General features: G+C 43.7%; 1 pseudogene; it reads left to right on the top strand.

Annotated features, from left to right (window-relative positions):
- Nucleotides 1–11,967: 11,967 nt before the first annotated feature.
- Nucleotides 11,968–12,044, top strand: LOC136377908 (small nucleolar RNA SNORA31; annotated as a pseudogene).
- The last annotated feature ends 774 nt before the right edge of the window (nucleotides 12,045–12,818 follow it).

Below are 12,818 nucleotides of genomic sequence, written 5' to 3'. Positions count from 1 at the left end.
GGGACCTCCCCGGACCCAGCCCAAGCGGCTGCCTGGCTTAGGGAAGCTGAGCTGAATTAAGGGCTTGGAGTGGACTTTCAGTTCTCTTTATAGGACAAAATCACTCAACTTGTGTGTAGCAGGGAAGGTCAGCATGGTGGTGGGGGCAGGCCCTGGGGGTCGCGGGGCCATCCTAAACCCTTCTGCTTATACTCAGAATAAAGTAAGAAGCCTTTGGAGGCTTGGGCAAAGGAGTGTTTTGATTAGCTTTTTAAAATACTATTTCAGCCTGACTGATGGTGGCGCAGTGGATAGAGCATTGACTTGGGACACTGAGGTCCCAGGTTCAAAACCCCAAAGTCACCAGCTAGAGCTTCGGATTGCCAGTTTGAGCATGGGATTTTTGACACGATCCCATGGTCTCTGGCTTGAGCCCAAAGGTTACTAGCTTGAAGCCCAAGGTCACTGGCTCGGCTGGAGCGCTCCGGTCAAGGCACATATGAGAAGCAATCAATGAACAGCTAAAGTGACACAACTACGAGTTGATGCTTCTCATCTCTCTCCCTTCCTGTCTCTGTCTTTGTCTCTCTCAAAAAAAAATACATAAAGAAAAGGAAAAAGAAAACTACTATTCCTGCTTCCATGGTAAGAATCAACTGTAGAAGAACAGGTTTTTAAAGTAGTAAACTTATTGAAGGAGTTATTTACTTGATCCAGTCGAGAATAGTGACTTAGATCATGGTGCGTGCATGCATGCATGCATGCGCGCGCACACACACACACACACACACAAATGATTGGACTTAAAAAGATTTTTTTTTTTTCATTTTTCTGAAGCTGGAAACAGGGAGAGACAGTCAGACAGACTCCCGCATGCGCCTGACCGGGATCCACCCGGCACGCCCACCAGGGGCAACGCTCTGCCCACCAGGGGGCGATGCTCTGCCCATCCTGGGCGTCACCATGTTGCAACTGGAGCCACTCTAGCGCCTGAGGCAGAGGCCACAGAGCCATCCCCAGCGCCCAGGCCATCTTTGCTCCAATGGAGCCTTGGCTGCGGGAGGGGAAGAGAGAGACAGAGAGGAAGGAGAGGGGGAGGGGTGGAGAAGCAAATGGGCGCTTCTCCTGTGTGCCCTGGCCGGGAATCGAATTAAAAAGATTTTGAGAAGAACTAGTCACAGGATCATTAGTGATCATTAGTATGCCATTGACGTTTCTGTCCACCTCAGGCTCTGGGACTTGGGGAGACGTCTACAAGATGAGATTCTCGGGGACTCCACAGCTGTGCTCACCCCAACACCCTCTTCACCCTTACAGTGCTTCCTGACATTTACCAGTGGAATGTCACCATTCTTTTTCAGAATTCAATTTTGACTTAGATGTGAATTGTCCCTGGGGCCCAAACTTTATAAATAATTATCAAATCTCTCTTTAAATAAAAAAAAAAAAACTGAGAAAAAGAAGGGTTATGGTAAGCAAATAGGCATGATACTTGCTCTACACATGTCCCAAGAGAAAACACTTCCTCTTAAGTGGAAGTGAAAGAAAATTGACTATAAAAGAAAAAAAACTGTGATTGATAACCATAACTGCCTTTGGTAGGATGTTGGGTTTGTTGTGAGAAGACTTCATTTTGGTCAACAGCAATGTGAAGGGGAGAAGAAAACTAGAACCCGTGAGAGGCACAACTCCCCATTCTACGGTGTGCTCCTACCCCATGACCTCCAAGTCCACATTAAATGTGCTCAATTTACAAAATGCTCACAGTGAAGGTTGTGTGGGTGTGTGATTATGGAAGGGATGGTGGTGAGTGTGTGTCAGGGAGGCTGATATAAGAGAAAGCACAGTGACGACGCTGTGCATGCTCAGAGCTGGGGCAGCTGAGCCAGACTGAGAGGAGAAAAAGATTGCTGAACTAAGAGGCCTCTCAGCCGAGATCTAAAGAATGAGTCAGCATTATTCAATAGAAGGATGTGGGGCTGGGAAGGAGAAGGCTATCCCAGTTAAGGACAATACCATATGCAAAGGACTTGAATTGAAAAAGATGAGTTGGCTCTTTCTAAGAAACCAAAATGGCTGTAGTGGGTTGGCTCAGTGGTAGAGGGTCAGCCTGGCATATGGATGTCTCAGGTTCAATTCCCAGTCAGGGCAAACAGGAGAAGTGAACATCTGCTTATTCACCCCTCCCCTTCTCCCTCTTTCTCTCTCCCCCTTTCCTGCAGTCATGGCTCAATTGGTTTGAGCATGTTAGCCCTGGGCACCAATGAGGATGGCTCCATGGAGCCTCTGCTTCAGGCACTAAAAATAGCTCAGTTGCCAGCATGGTCCCAGATGGGCAGAGCATCATCACCCCAGATGGGGGTTGCCGGGTAGATCCCAGTTGGGGCGCATGCAGGAGTCTGCCTCTCTATCTCGCCTCCTCTCGATTGGAAAAAAAGAAAAAAATGTCATGTGCTGTGATGGGAAGTGGGTCTGGGAACTAGGCAAAAAAAGGGGTGCAGGGAACCTCAGTAGGGTTCAAGCTGAGCCAAAGGCAGAGGACACCATTGAAGCGTTCTAGGTAGGGGACTGCCAAGACTAGACTTGTGCTTTAGACAACTTCCTTTGTCTGCTCTGAGCAGACAGCCCACTTCCGACACCATACAAGTTGTCCAAGAGGAAGATGACGATGGCCCAGGCAGCAGAGAGCAAAATATTCAGTATATTTTGAAGTACTTGAGAGATAAAATAAATAGAATGTTCTGACTGACTACATATGGCAGAGAGGTGAGGGAGGGAAGGAAAGATGGTGGCCAGGTTTCTTTGTGTAATATATGCACACCCTCTATCAAACTTGACTGTGTTCATATTTTTAAAACAACATTTTCAGACTTTAAAGATTAAGGAGTATTGTGCAAAGAGCACAGTTCTGCCACTCAGGAGACTGGGGCTCTATTTTCAGTTCTGCCTTTGGCTGTGTAGCCCACCCCGGCTGAAGGAGGTATGAAATTCAGCGATCTTTGAAAAACAGGAGGCTTCGGCTCAATGGTGGGAGCCAGGCTGGTGCGCAGACAGAGGGAGAAGTTCTCTCTGACATCCTGGCAGGGGGCCACCTGATGCCCTGATTCCATTTGGCAGCCGCAAAGTAGTTAATGAAAACTCCTCTTTCAAGATGTGACATGTTCCGCGCGAGCTGTCAGAAGGAAAGTTTACATAATGAAGAGTACTGGCATGGATCAAAGCCATCTGGAGGGGCCCTGCTCTCCCTTGGGCAGCTTGCGACTGGGGAGTCCTCATGAGAGGAGCAGAGGAGAATGCTGGTTCTGTGAACAGTTGGCCAAAAGGGTGAGCTCATGTCACTAAAAAGACTGAGATCTGAGGGCTGGGGTTTAGGTCAGTGGAGGCACTGTTGCACGCTGTGCATTGACTGGACAGAGGACCACCCAGAGGGTATTCACCATACTTCCGGCAATAGCCAGCCCCCTTAATGAAAGGTGTCCTCTCCTCCCTTCACTCCATGGCTTAGGTGACACACAGTTGACAGGCACACAGTTGGCATGCCAATGCTCAAACCCAGGTAAGAGGTTCTGGGGTGGACATGTTAGATATGTGAGTCCCAACAGAGAACTCTCTTTCCTAGAAACGCTGGGACCAAGACGCTCTCCCCTGCGGCCCCCCTCCACACTGTAGATCTCCATCTGGAAATACTAATTTTAGAAGCTAACTCATACTTCTCTGGCCACTCTGGCAGGTGAAGTCCACATTGCCAGGGACATAATTGATATTTGAGTTAGATTTCCTAACTACCGCTCTTGTGCTCTTTGTAAAATATAAGTTGATTAAATGAGGAAAGGGCTTATCTGTCATGAGCCAATTCAGAATTCAAGGAGATGAGTGATTGGACATTATTTTATTATTTGACCCCTGAAACCAGTCCTGTCCCTGGACGTTTTAGTTATCGGAGCCAATCAAGTCCTTTGATGTTTTTTTTTTTTAGACCACGATGAGTTACACATTGGTTATTTGTAATACAAAGTTTCCTGATTAATAGACTTTTCCTTCTCTGAATCCAAAGGCTTTTCCTAAACCTAGTCCATGGTTTTGCGAGCACATAACATTGTGTATGAAAGATGATGTCGAGGAGAACCTGTCTTCTTCTTCTTCCCTCCATCATCAAGAAGGGCAAATGGTACAGTGGCCTGCGTCCTGACTTCTGGTTCTGTCCACACATCATTTGCTCTCTCCGGGCATAGGAGAGTTGGCCTCAGGACTGCTATACATAAGAGGCAGATAATGTCCTTGTCATACCTTCTCATGGGGCTATTGAGAGTATGAAATGACACGATGCTTGTGAAACAAGTATGGCAAACCTACAGCCTCCTAGAACTATTTGGTATGATGACTGGTTCAAAATATATGCTCTTATTTGCTTGCTTTAGTATCATAATGAGTTATGAAAAACAGCCTTCCAATATAGAATATACATATAATTGGCACTGGAGAAAAAGTAAAAAATAAATACATACATACATACATACATACATCATTCAGGTTGATATTCATCATTAGAGATTAATAACTGACAAAACCGTAATGCATTCTGCTATTTTACTGGAAAGTTCTGTTTCTATAGAACAAAGCACTTCGTCACACTTTGCATTTTTTTTCATCTTGATCAGTTAAAGATGATCCCCTGGCCTTCAGAACCCAAACAAATGTACCACGATTCGACAGAGAAAAAAGTATATAAACATTGCCCCAGAGTAATCTACATTTTTTTTTCTAAAATGCACGTTTTTTGGCAATTTTTTAAAATCAATGAGGCTGACAAAAGTGGCAGCTGAGAAACAGAGCTATTGGCAAACACCCTCTGCCACAGGCAGTAAGTCCATACAATGACTGCGTCTCCCTGCCCCTGTCACTCATCTCTAGTCTGAGTATCTATCCATTTAGAGAAGAAAACCAAATCAAGGATTGACAGCTTTAAAAATAGTCAAGTTATTTTAAGCCATTTCCTATTCTCTTCTTTACCTCCCCCCATGTTTTCTCTCAAAAGCTTCAGGACATAAGCGTTCCCAGATCTCATAAGCTAGCTTCCCTTGAGCCCTGTTTGAAGAAAATGAAGAATAGTTCTTATCCTATTCCGATTCATTTATAATTGATTATTAGTCTTCTGAAAACAACAGTTCTTAACTAGCACTTAGTTTGCTACACTTCTCACAAGCGTGAGCCTTGTCTAACTTACTTATTGCTCCGTGGCAGGCAACGATATTTTCCTAGTGAAATCATGACATGGAGTAGGCAGATGACCCAGTGTGATGAGTAGATGCTGTGAGGTGCTCTTGGGATTCTAGCACCTGGGTTCTATGGAAAAGGATCCTTTTGGAAGTGACCACTGTGCCACAAAATGGGGACAAGGACAGGCATGCCTCAGGAGGTAGCATGGGACTGTCTGGATCCCACCACACACTATCTGATCTCTGCATTGATATGGCTCTTGCCTCTTCTCTGGCTCCCTCGTGTACAATATTTCTCACTGGGCGGCTCCAACCACTCTGTTAGCCCTTCAGACATGCCAAGCGATTTCCCACTTTGAGGACTCCCCCCAACACTGTTCCCCAAAAGTCTTTTTCATAACTGTCTCCTTCTCATGCTTCAGATCGCGATTTAAATGTAGTAAAAGTTTTACTGGACCACCGCTTATAATACATCCTTTCTGATTTTTTTTTAACTTAGGACCTCATTTATTTCTTTTACAGCACCTAAAATAATCCATAATTATTTCTTTCACGTATCACCGGCTTATTATCTCTCGCTTCTTCTAGAACTCTGCTGTGCAATTCACTAGCCTCTAGCCGCCTGTGACTATTTACATTTAAAATAGTTAAAATTATATAAAATTAAAAACCCAGTTCTTGGCCATGCTAGTCACACTTCAGTGCTCAGGAGCCACAGGACTGGTGGCAGCACACATACAGGACATCGCCATCATCAGAGACGACATTGTCCTAGGATACAGGCTCAATAAGCGCAGGGTTCCATTGTTCGTCATGTTCACTGCTCTCCTCCAGAGCCCATCATGATGCCTGGAACACAGTAGATGCTCGAATATCAAATACTGAATAAATATATAAATGAATGAATGAAAGAAAGCATGAAAGGATTACTGAATGGCTACGAGGAAGGGAAATCTCAAGACTGAGAACTGGAATGGAGTTGGAGCAGATCTGAAAGGGGCTCGAGCCCAGCCCTGAGACACAGGGTGCCACGGAACACACTGCATATGTAATCGCTGCTGGCTGACAAGCCCCTCCCCACACCAGAGTATAAGCTCCCTCCAGGTAAGGACTTTTTCTTGGTCACTGCTGTATTCTTAACCCCCCCCCCCAAACAGAGCCTTTCTACAGTGAGAAAATCCAGACCATCTTGTCCTTTTCCATATGCTCATGTCATATAGAGGACTAGTCATGTTCATAAAGGGACTACTGTTTAGGGAAGGTGGCATCCCTTTCCCAAACATCCCCCTTGTATCACTGTCCTTCATGTTGTCTTCCCAATTTCATATGTCAGTTCTGCTTCAATCTGTAGGTCTCTCCCTACTCTTGGGAGCTTGATGTATCTACCTGGGAATGAATGCAGGAGTCGTTCCTCCACTCCCCAGGGAGATCTGCCTGCACTTCCTCTTCCTAACCACATCAATGTTAGAGTGTCTACTTTTAATTCTTCCAAGTAACTGTCATCCCACGTTAAGCATCTAATGGAGGCCAATGGGTTAAAATGTTCCTTCTTCAAGAATTTCCTGGAGTTTGTCTTAATTCTGAACCTTACTGATCCTTGGGGGTTCAGCCTGAACTTCTTGTCCTTCATGAAGACTTCTCCTATGCCCAGAATAAAACCTGAACATGCTTTTGACTTGAGGCTGAGCACATGTGAAAACAAGTCATTTGCTTTCAGCCCAAAGATGCCCAAATACATTACTACATAGCTCCCGTACAACCAAGTAATTTTTTTATCCTCTTACCTCTCAGTGCAATTTATCTCTTCCTCTCCTATGACATATTTTCCTACCCATCTTGTATTGTAATGATTTATGTGCAGGCCTTATCTCTGTAAGACAGCAATTCATCTTTATATAGTATGCAGCCTTACACAGAACAGGCATTCAATAAGTGATTTTCACATGAATGAGACACAGTATATTGTGCTGGGCCCAAGGTTTGGATTTCAAGTCCTTACCTAACAATTTCTACATCAAACCTCTGCAAGATGTGGAGGAGAAAAAGGGCCTTACACTGATAGCAACAAATGAACTTTATATACAATACACAAGGACTTAATAGAGTATGACAAACATTATTAACACTACTCTGATCTAAAGTTTCGCTCATACCGACATATCACTGTAAGGGCAATGGCTAAGGAGCAAGGAGAAGCCATGGTCTAGAGAAGCAGCACAATTTTATTACTTGATTAGGTAATAGGTTAGGACGCACCTGTTGTTAAAAATGTGGTCAAGTGGTCATTTGTGAAAGCAAGAGCAACACTCATGGAAACAAGAGCATGGTGACACAGAAAAGCAGCCAAGACAAGACAGACAGATGCTTTTTAAGCTAATCACTGCCTCTCCAAACGATGGCACCAACCCTGTCTTTGCTGCGATGTCCCTTCTCAATGTGATGACCCGCCTGCCTGCCCACTTCTGGTAATAGCAGCTAAAATTCCACATGGAAGCACATACCTTTGAGGTATGGCTTTTTTATTTTAAAGAGACTCTTATAAATTGTAAAATCCTCTTAAAGGGTTAATATGCCAAGTGTAAGCCATGAATATTTGAGCATAATTTACTAAAAAAAAAAAAAGATATTTGCTAGGAAATATAGAACTGTCACATTTGTCAGGGGGTCCATGGTGACTTTTGAGTCTCAGTTACCCTGAATGCAAGCTGAATGACATGTGCTCGTGTACACACACACACAGACTTATGCATACACATACATTTATTTTTATTTAGGTACATTTACTATAAAAACTGTAAGAGGTACTAGATAAAGCTACAAAGTTCTGTTCCTTTTTGTAAAAATTAAAATGATTAGGCAATTCACAGATCAACTGATTTATATTTTCTCTTTTCCATATGGGAAGACTATGACACAAAGCAGTGGTACCATTTTTTTTTTCTGAAGTGAGAAGCAGGGAGGCAGAGAGACAGACTCTTATATGTGCCCAACCAGGATCCACCCGCATGCCCACCAGGGGGCGATGCTCTGCCTATCTGGGGTGTTGCTCCACTGCAACAAGAGCCATTCTAGCACCTGAGGCAGAAGCCATGAAGCCCGGGCCAACTTTGCTCCAATGGAGCCTTGGCTGCGGGAGGGGAAGAAAGAGAGAGTGAGAGGGGGGAAGGGGGAGAAGCAGATGGGCGCTTCTCCTGTGAGCCCTGGCCAGAAATCAAACCCGGGACTTCCACATGCCAGGCTGATGCTCTACCACTGAGCTATCTGGCCAGGGCAGTAGTACCATTTTTTAGAAAATGTTTATCCATTTTCTTTTCTCCTGACATTTTCCCCCTGGGGAACCTATTACTTTTCCAATTCTAGATTACCAGGTTCAGGAGACTCAAACATGTTGTCAACTCTAAGAAAGAACCCAACATCTAAGAAGAGGAGAAATAGACAAAGTATTTAATATCTGGAACAGCACAGATGTCAGCCACAGACAACCATAACAACAGAGGGAAACACTGGATGATAACTTCTCTGCCCAGAAGTAAGCAAATTATGCTGTCCCAATCACATGACTATAGTGACGGGTTTGGAAATCGTCACAAGAAACAAGTCAAGCCAAAGAGTGTAGCTAAGATCTTTGGGAGACTCTGGGGGAAGAAATTTTCTCCCTCACTAAAGTGATGGAGACTCACCACATAGAATCTGAGACCTGCACCAACAGAGAAAAGAAGAGCTAAGGAGATGAGAAACCTAGGTCTGTAAGGTAGTGCTTGGGTTCCTGATCCAGCCGGAATCCACCCTGACTACTCTAAGTATGTGAACCAACCCCCTCCCCTTTCTTCCCTTGCTAAGGCCGCTTTGACTTGGGCTTCTGTCACTTGCAACCAATTAAGATGTAAAGACTACGTTTATCAACTAAACACGGCAGGACCAAGAACGTCAACTCCAACAACATCTCTCAACTTAAAATGGAAGTTTTCTTTCCATTACAAGGATGTTCTCATTTGGAAGGAAAATGATTTCGGTATCAGAATCACCTGGAGGAGCTTTTGAAAAAATGTACATTTAGCTCCAACAGTCCGTGCCGCCCAGGTGAAGCCAGAATAAAGGAAGGCTGGAGGTGGGGGTGACAAGGGATGTGGAGACGATATAAGCAAATAGACTTAGAGAAAGCTCCCCAAGTGAGTGATACATCCCCAGCTCTAGACAAGCCTACCCTCTCATGTTGCTGTTACACTGAGTGCAGAAGTGAGACTCGTTTAAGCCCTACCTTACACTTTCTGAATCAAATAACTGGTTCTGAGCTGGTAACAATGAACAATGCAAAGAGAAATTTCTCTCCTAAAGGAAATGATTCACTTCTCTGGGTCCCTGGAATGAAATGAATTTTTAGAATTGCAGGAAGCAAGTGCATAACAATCATGCTTTTGAAGAGGGAAATTCAGTGACCCCTGGAGGGTCACTGTCAGAAGTGACAATGTCCTCCAAGACGTAGAATAAACAGCCACCATGGAAAGTGGCATGGAGTTAACTGAAAAAATTCAAAATGGAACTGCCTTATGACCTAGCAATTCCACTTCTGAGAATTTACTCAAAGAAACTCAAAACACTCACTCAAAAGATTAATATGCACCCTTATGTTCATGGCAGCATTATTTACAATAGCCAAGATTTGGAAGCTGCACAGGGCCCATCAGTAGATGAGGAGATAAAAAAGATGTGGTGCAGTTACATGATGAAACACTACTCAGCCATAAAAAAGAAGGAAATCTCATCCTTTGTGACAGTGTGGATGGACCTAGAGAGCATCATGCTAAGTGAAATAAGCCAGTCAGAGAAAGACAGGTATCATATGATTTCACTCATATGTGAGATCAAATGAACAACAACAAAAAAAACTAACAGACAAAATAGAAACAGACTCATAGATAAAGAACATACTGAGAGCTCTCAGAGGAAGGGGGGTTGCAGAGCTGGGTGAAAAGATTAAGAAAAAAAAAAAAAAAAAAAAACCCCTCCTAGACACAGAAAACAGTATGGTGATTCCCAGAGGGAAGGAGGGGCTGGGGGGAGGCCAGTTCCGAACGATGAGCAGTGCCCACCAAGAGCACCTTGTTGAGAACTGTGACACCTCATCTGGATCCAAGGGGAAAGGACATTGTGATCGATTATTGATGTCTGTCATGGTCATGGAAAGGGAAAGTGGTAGCTTGAGTACAACTTATCCTCTCTGACGTAAACCATTCACAAGTAATTCAAGACTCTCAAATAAATAACTGCACTGGCATTGGACCCTTATTTTAGAGCTAAATGGTAACAAATCGACTTATGTTGAAAAGCAACCCTTAAGTGTTGTCAGCAACATCAGTCCACAGCTGCACCTCTACTGACCTTTCCAGGGAAACTTCTCTCCCCCTATCTCCTTCCATCTAGTAGATGTGAGTGGGATGGATGGCAACCAGTAACTTTCATTCTAGAGTCACAGTTTTGTTCTGAGAAAAGCTAAGTGTATGAGTTTTAAATTTTGGTGCCATTCCTGCTTCTCTCCAAAATAAACTATTTCCTTGTGGTGGTCATTTGACCTTTCTGAGTGTCATGCTCTTCATCCCTGCGTTGGGGAGACCTATTAGCTATGGTGACGCCCCCCTCCACACACACACTGAAATATATGCATGTCAGATGCTTTGGATACTGAGCAGTGCTATATAAATAGGAGTTATTACTAAGGAAAAAAATACAGAGAGTTTACTATGTCATATTGAGAGATATTTTGCAATTACAGCCCCCTACAGGTCTATCTGTTCCACTTATGATTAAGTGAGCTCAACTCTACCACAGAGGGCGACAACTGTACTGAGTGCTATGACACTGACTCACATCATGGCGGCAACTTTGTCACCTGGTGAGCGTCTTTCCAGTCTACCTCCAGGCCAGTAGAGCTCTCTCTTCCTGAGCTCCCCTCTGGTCTGTCTCCATCCCCTACCACAGGGGCTGGGAACCTTTTTGGCTGAGAGAGCCATGAATGCCACATATTTTAAAATGTAATTCCGTGAGAGCCATACAACGACCTGTGTACGTTAGGCATTATCCAATAGAAATTTGGTGTTATCTCAGAGGACAGCTGTGATTGGCTCCAGCCACCCGCAACCATGAACATGAGCGGTAGGAAATGAATGGATAGTAATACATGAGAATGTTTTATATTTTTAATGTTATTTTTTTTTATTAAAGATTTGTCTGCGAGCCAGATGCAGCCATCAAAAGAACCACATCTGGCTCGCGAGCCATAGGTTCCCGACCCCTGCCCTACTAGAATAGAACCTGTATGTGTTGCCATTTTTTATCCCGGAAAGCTGATACTCTCCCCCCTCCTGTCCACATTTCCACCTTCTCCTCGGCCTCTGAACACAGGTTTCAAACTCCTCAAGCCTCTGGCTACGCTCGTCGTCCACTGAACTATCTGAGCAATCTTACAGACCATTCCCTCTTTGCGTTTAAATCAGAATTTTTGGAGCCATTATTTTATGATCTCTATGGGCTCTTTCTGAAAGGCGCTTGTGTTTCGACCTTGTATTCTCCTTTTTCTTCTCACTCCTATCTTTCCTTTTCTTCTTTTTCAACACTACAAAAATGAGAGGTACCTTAGAAGCATTATCTTTATTTAATCCTCTTAAGAAACCCATGAAGCTTGCAGATGAGAAAACGAATGCCTGTAAAGGCTAATACAACAACTGTCCGAGGTCACAGAGATAGTACGTAATGGAGACAGAATTTTTTAAATTGAATTCACTGAGAAAGAAAGAATCCCTGCGCTTTCTGTCTGTCTTCATGGCAGCCCAGATTGAATAGGGGACTACATCTCCAATCAATCAATCAATCAATAAATAAATAAATAAATAAAATTCACTGGGGTGACACTGGTTATCATTTATACAGGTTTCAGGTGCCCAATTCATGGAAACGGAATTTAAGTTAGGTCTCCCTGACTCAAAAGCCCATACTCCAGTTCAGAATACCATGCTGCTCTGCAAATCTTCAGCCACCTTGCAATTATCTGCATTCTGTAGCTCAGATTATGACTCTGCCAGAAAATCCTATAACGACATCTGTCCATCATCTGAGAAACAGATACACCATTGCAGCAAGCACAATTTAAATACTAATCAACATTGCTCAAGTCGATGATCAGCCTCACTATTTATCCATAACATCTATGGACTTAGAACAATAAGGGGGAAAACTATGCATCAGTTATTACTGAACAAACACTTAGTCCAGAATAAGACAATATTAAATGTCTTCATTTTGCAAGTTGGAAATGAAGACGCAGGTCAGATCCTATAGTTCTCAGGGCTTATGTCAGAGGCTTGGAACAGAGATACTCAATTTTGCTCCAAAACCCTGGGCTCCTGGAAGATTACTAAGTTTAGAATTATAGAACTCAGCATTTATTTTTTAACCCAGTAATTTGAGAGCAAGTAGAATTGCAATCAAAAAGGTCAAGTGATTTACTTACAACCACTGCAGCCAATATTAATCAAAAGTGCCAGGCTTGTAATAGAATATAAATCAGCATAGATGGCTTCCTTCACCAAGAAAGAATTGCTGGGGGGCAAGGGCGGAGTCAGCATGAGG

This window comes from Saccopteryx leptura, chromosome 6 (genome assembly GCF_036850995.1).
Source record: "Saccopteryx leptura isolate mSacLep1 chromosome 6, mSacLep1_pri_phased_curated, whole genome shotgun sequence".
In the NCBI taxonomy this organism is placed as follows: domain Eukaryota; kingdom Metazoa; phylum Chordata; class Mammalia; order Chiroptera; family Emballonuridae; genus Saccopteryx; species Saccopteryx leptura.
This window is presented reverse-complemented; position numbering and strand designations above follow the sequence as displayed.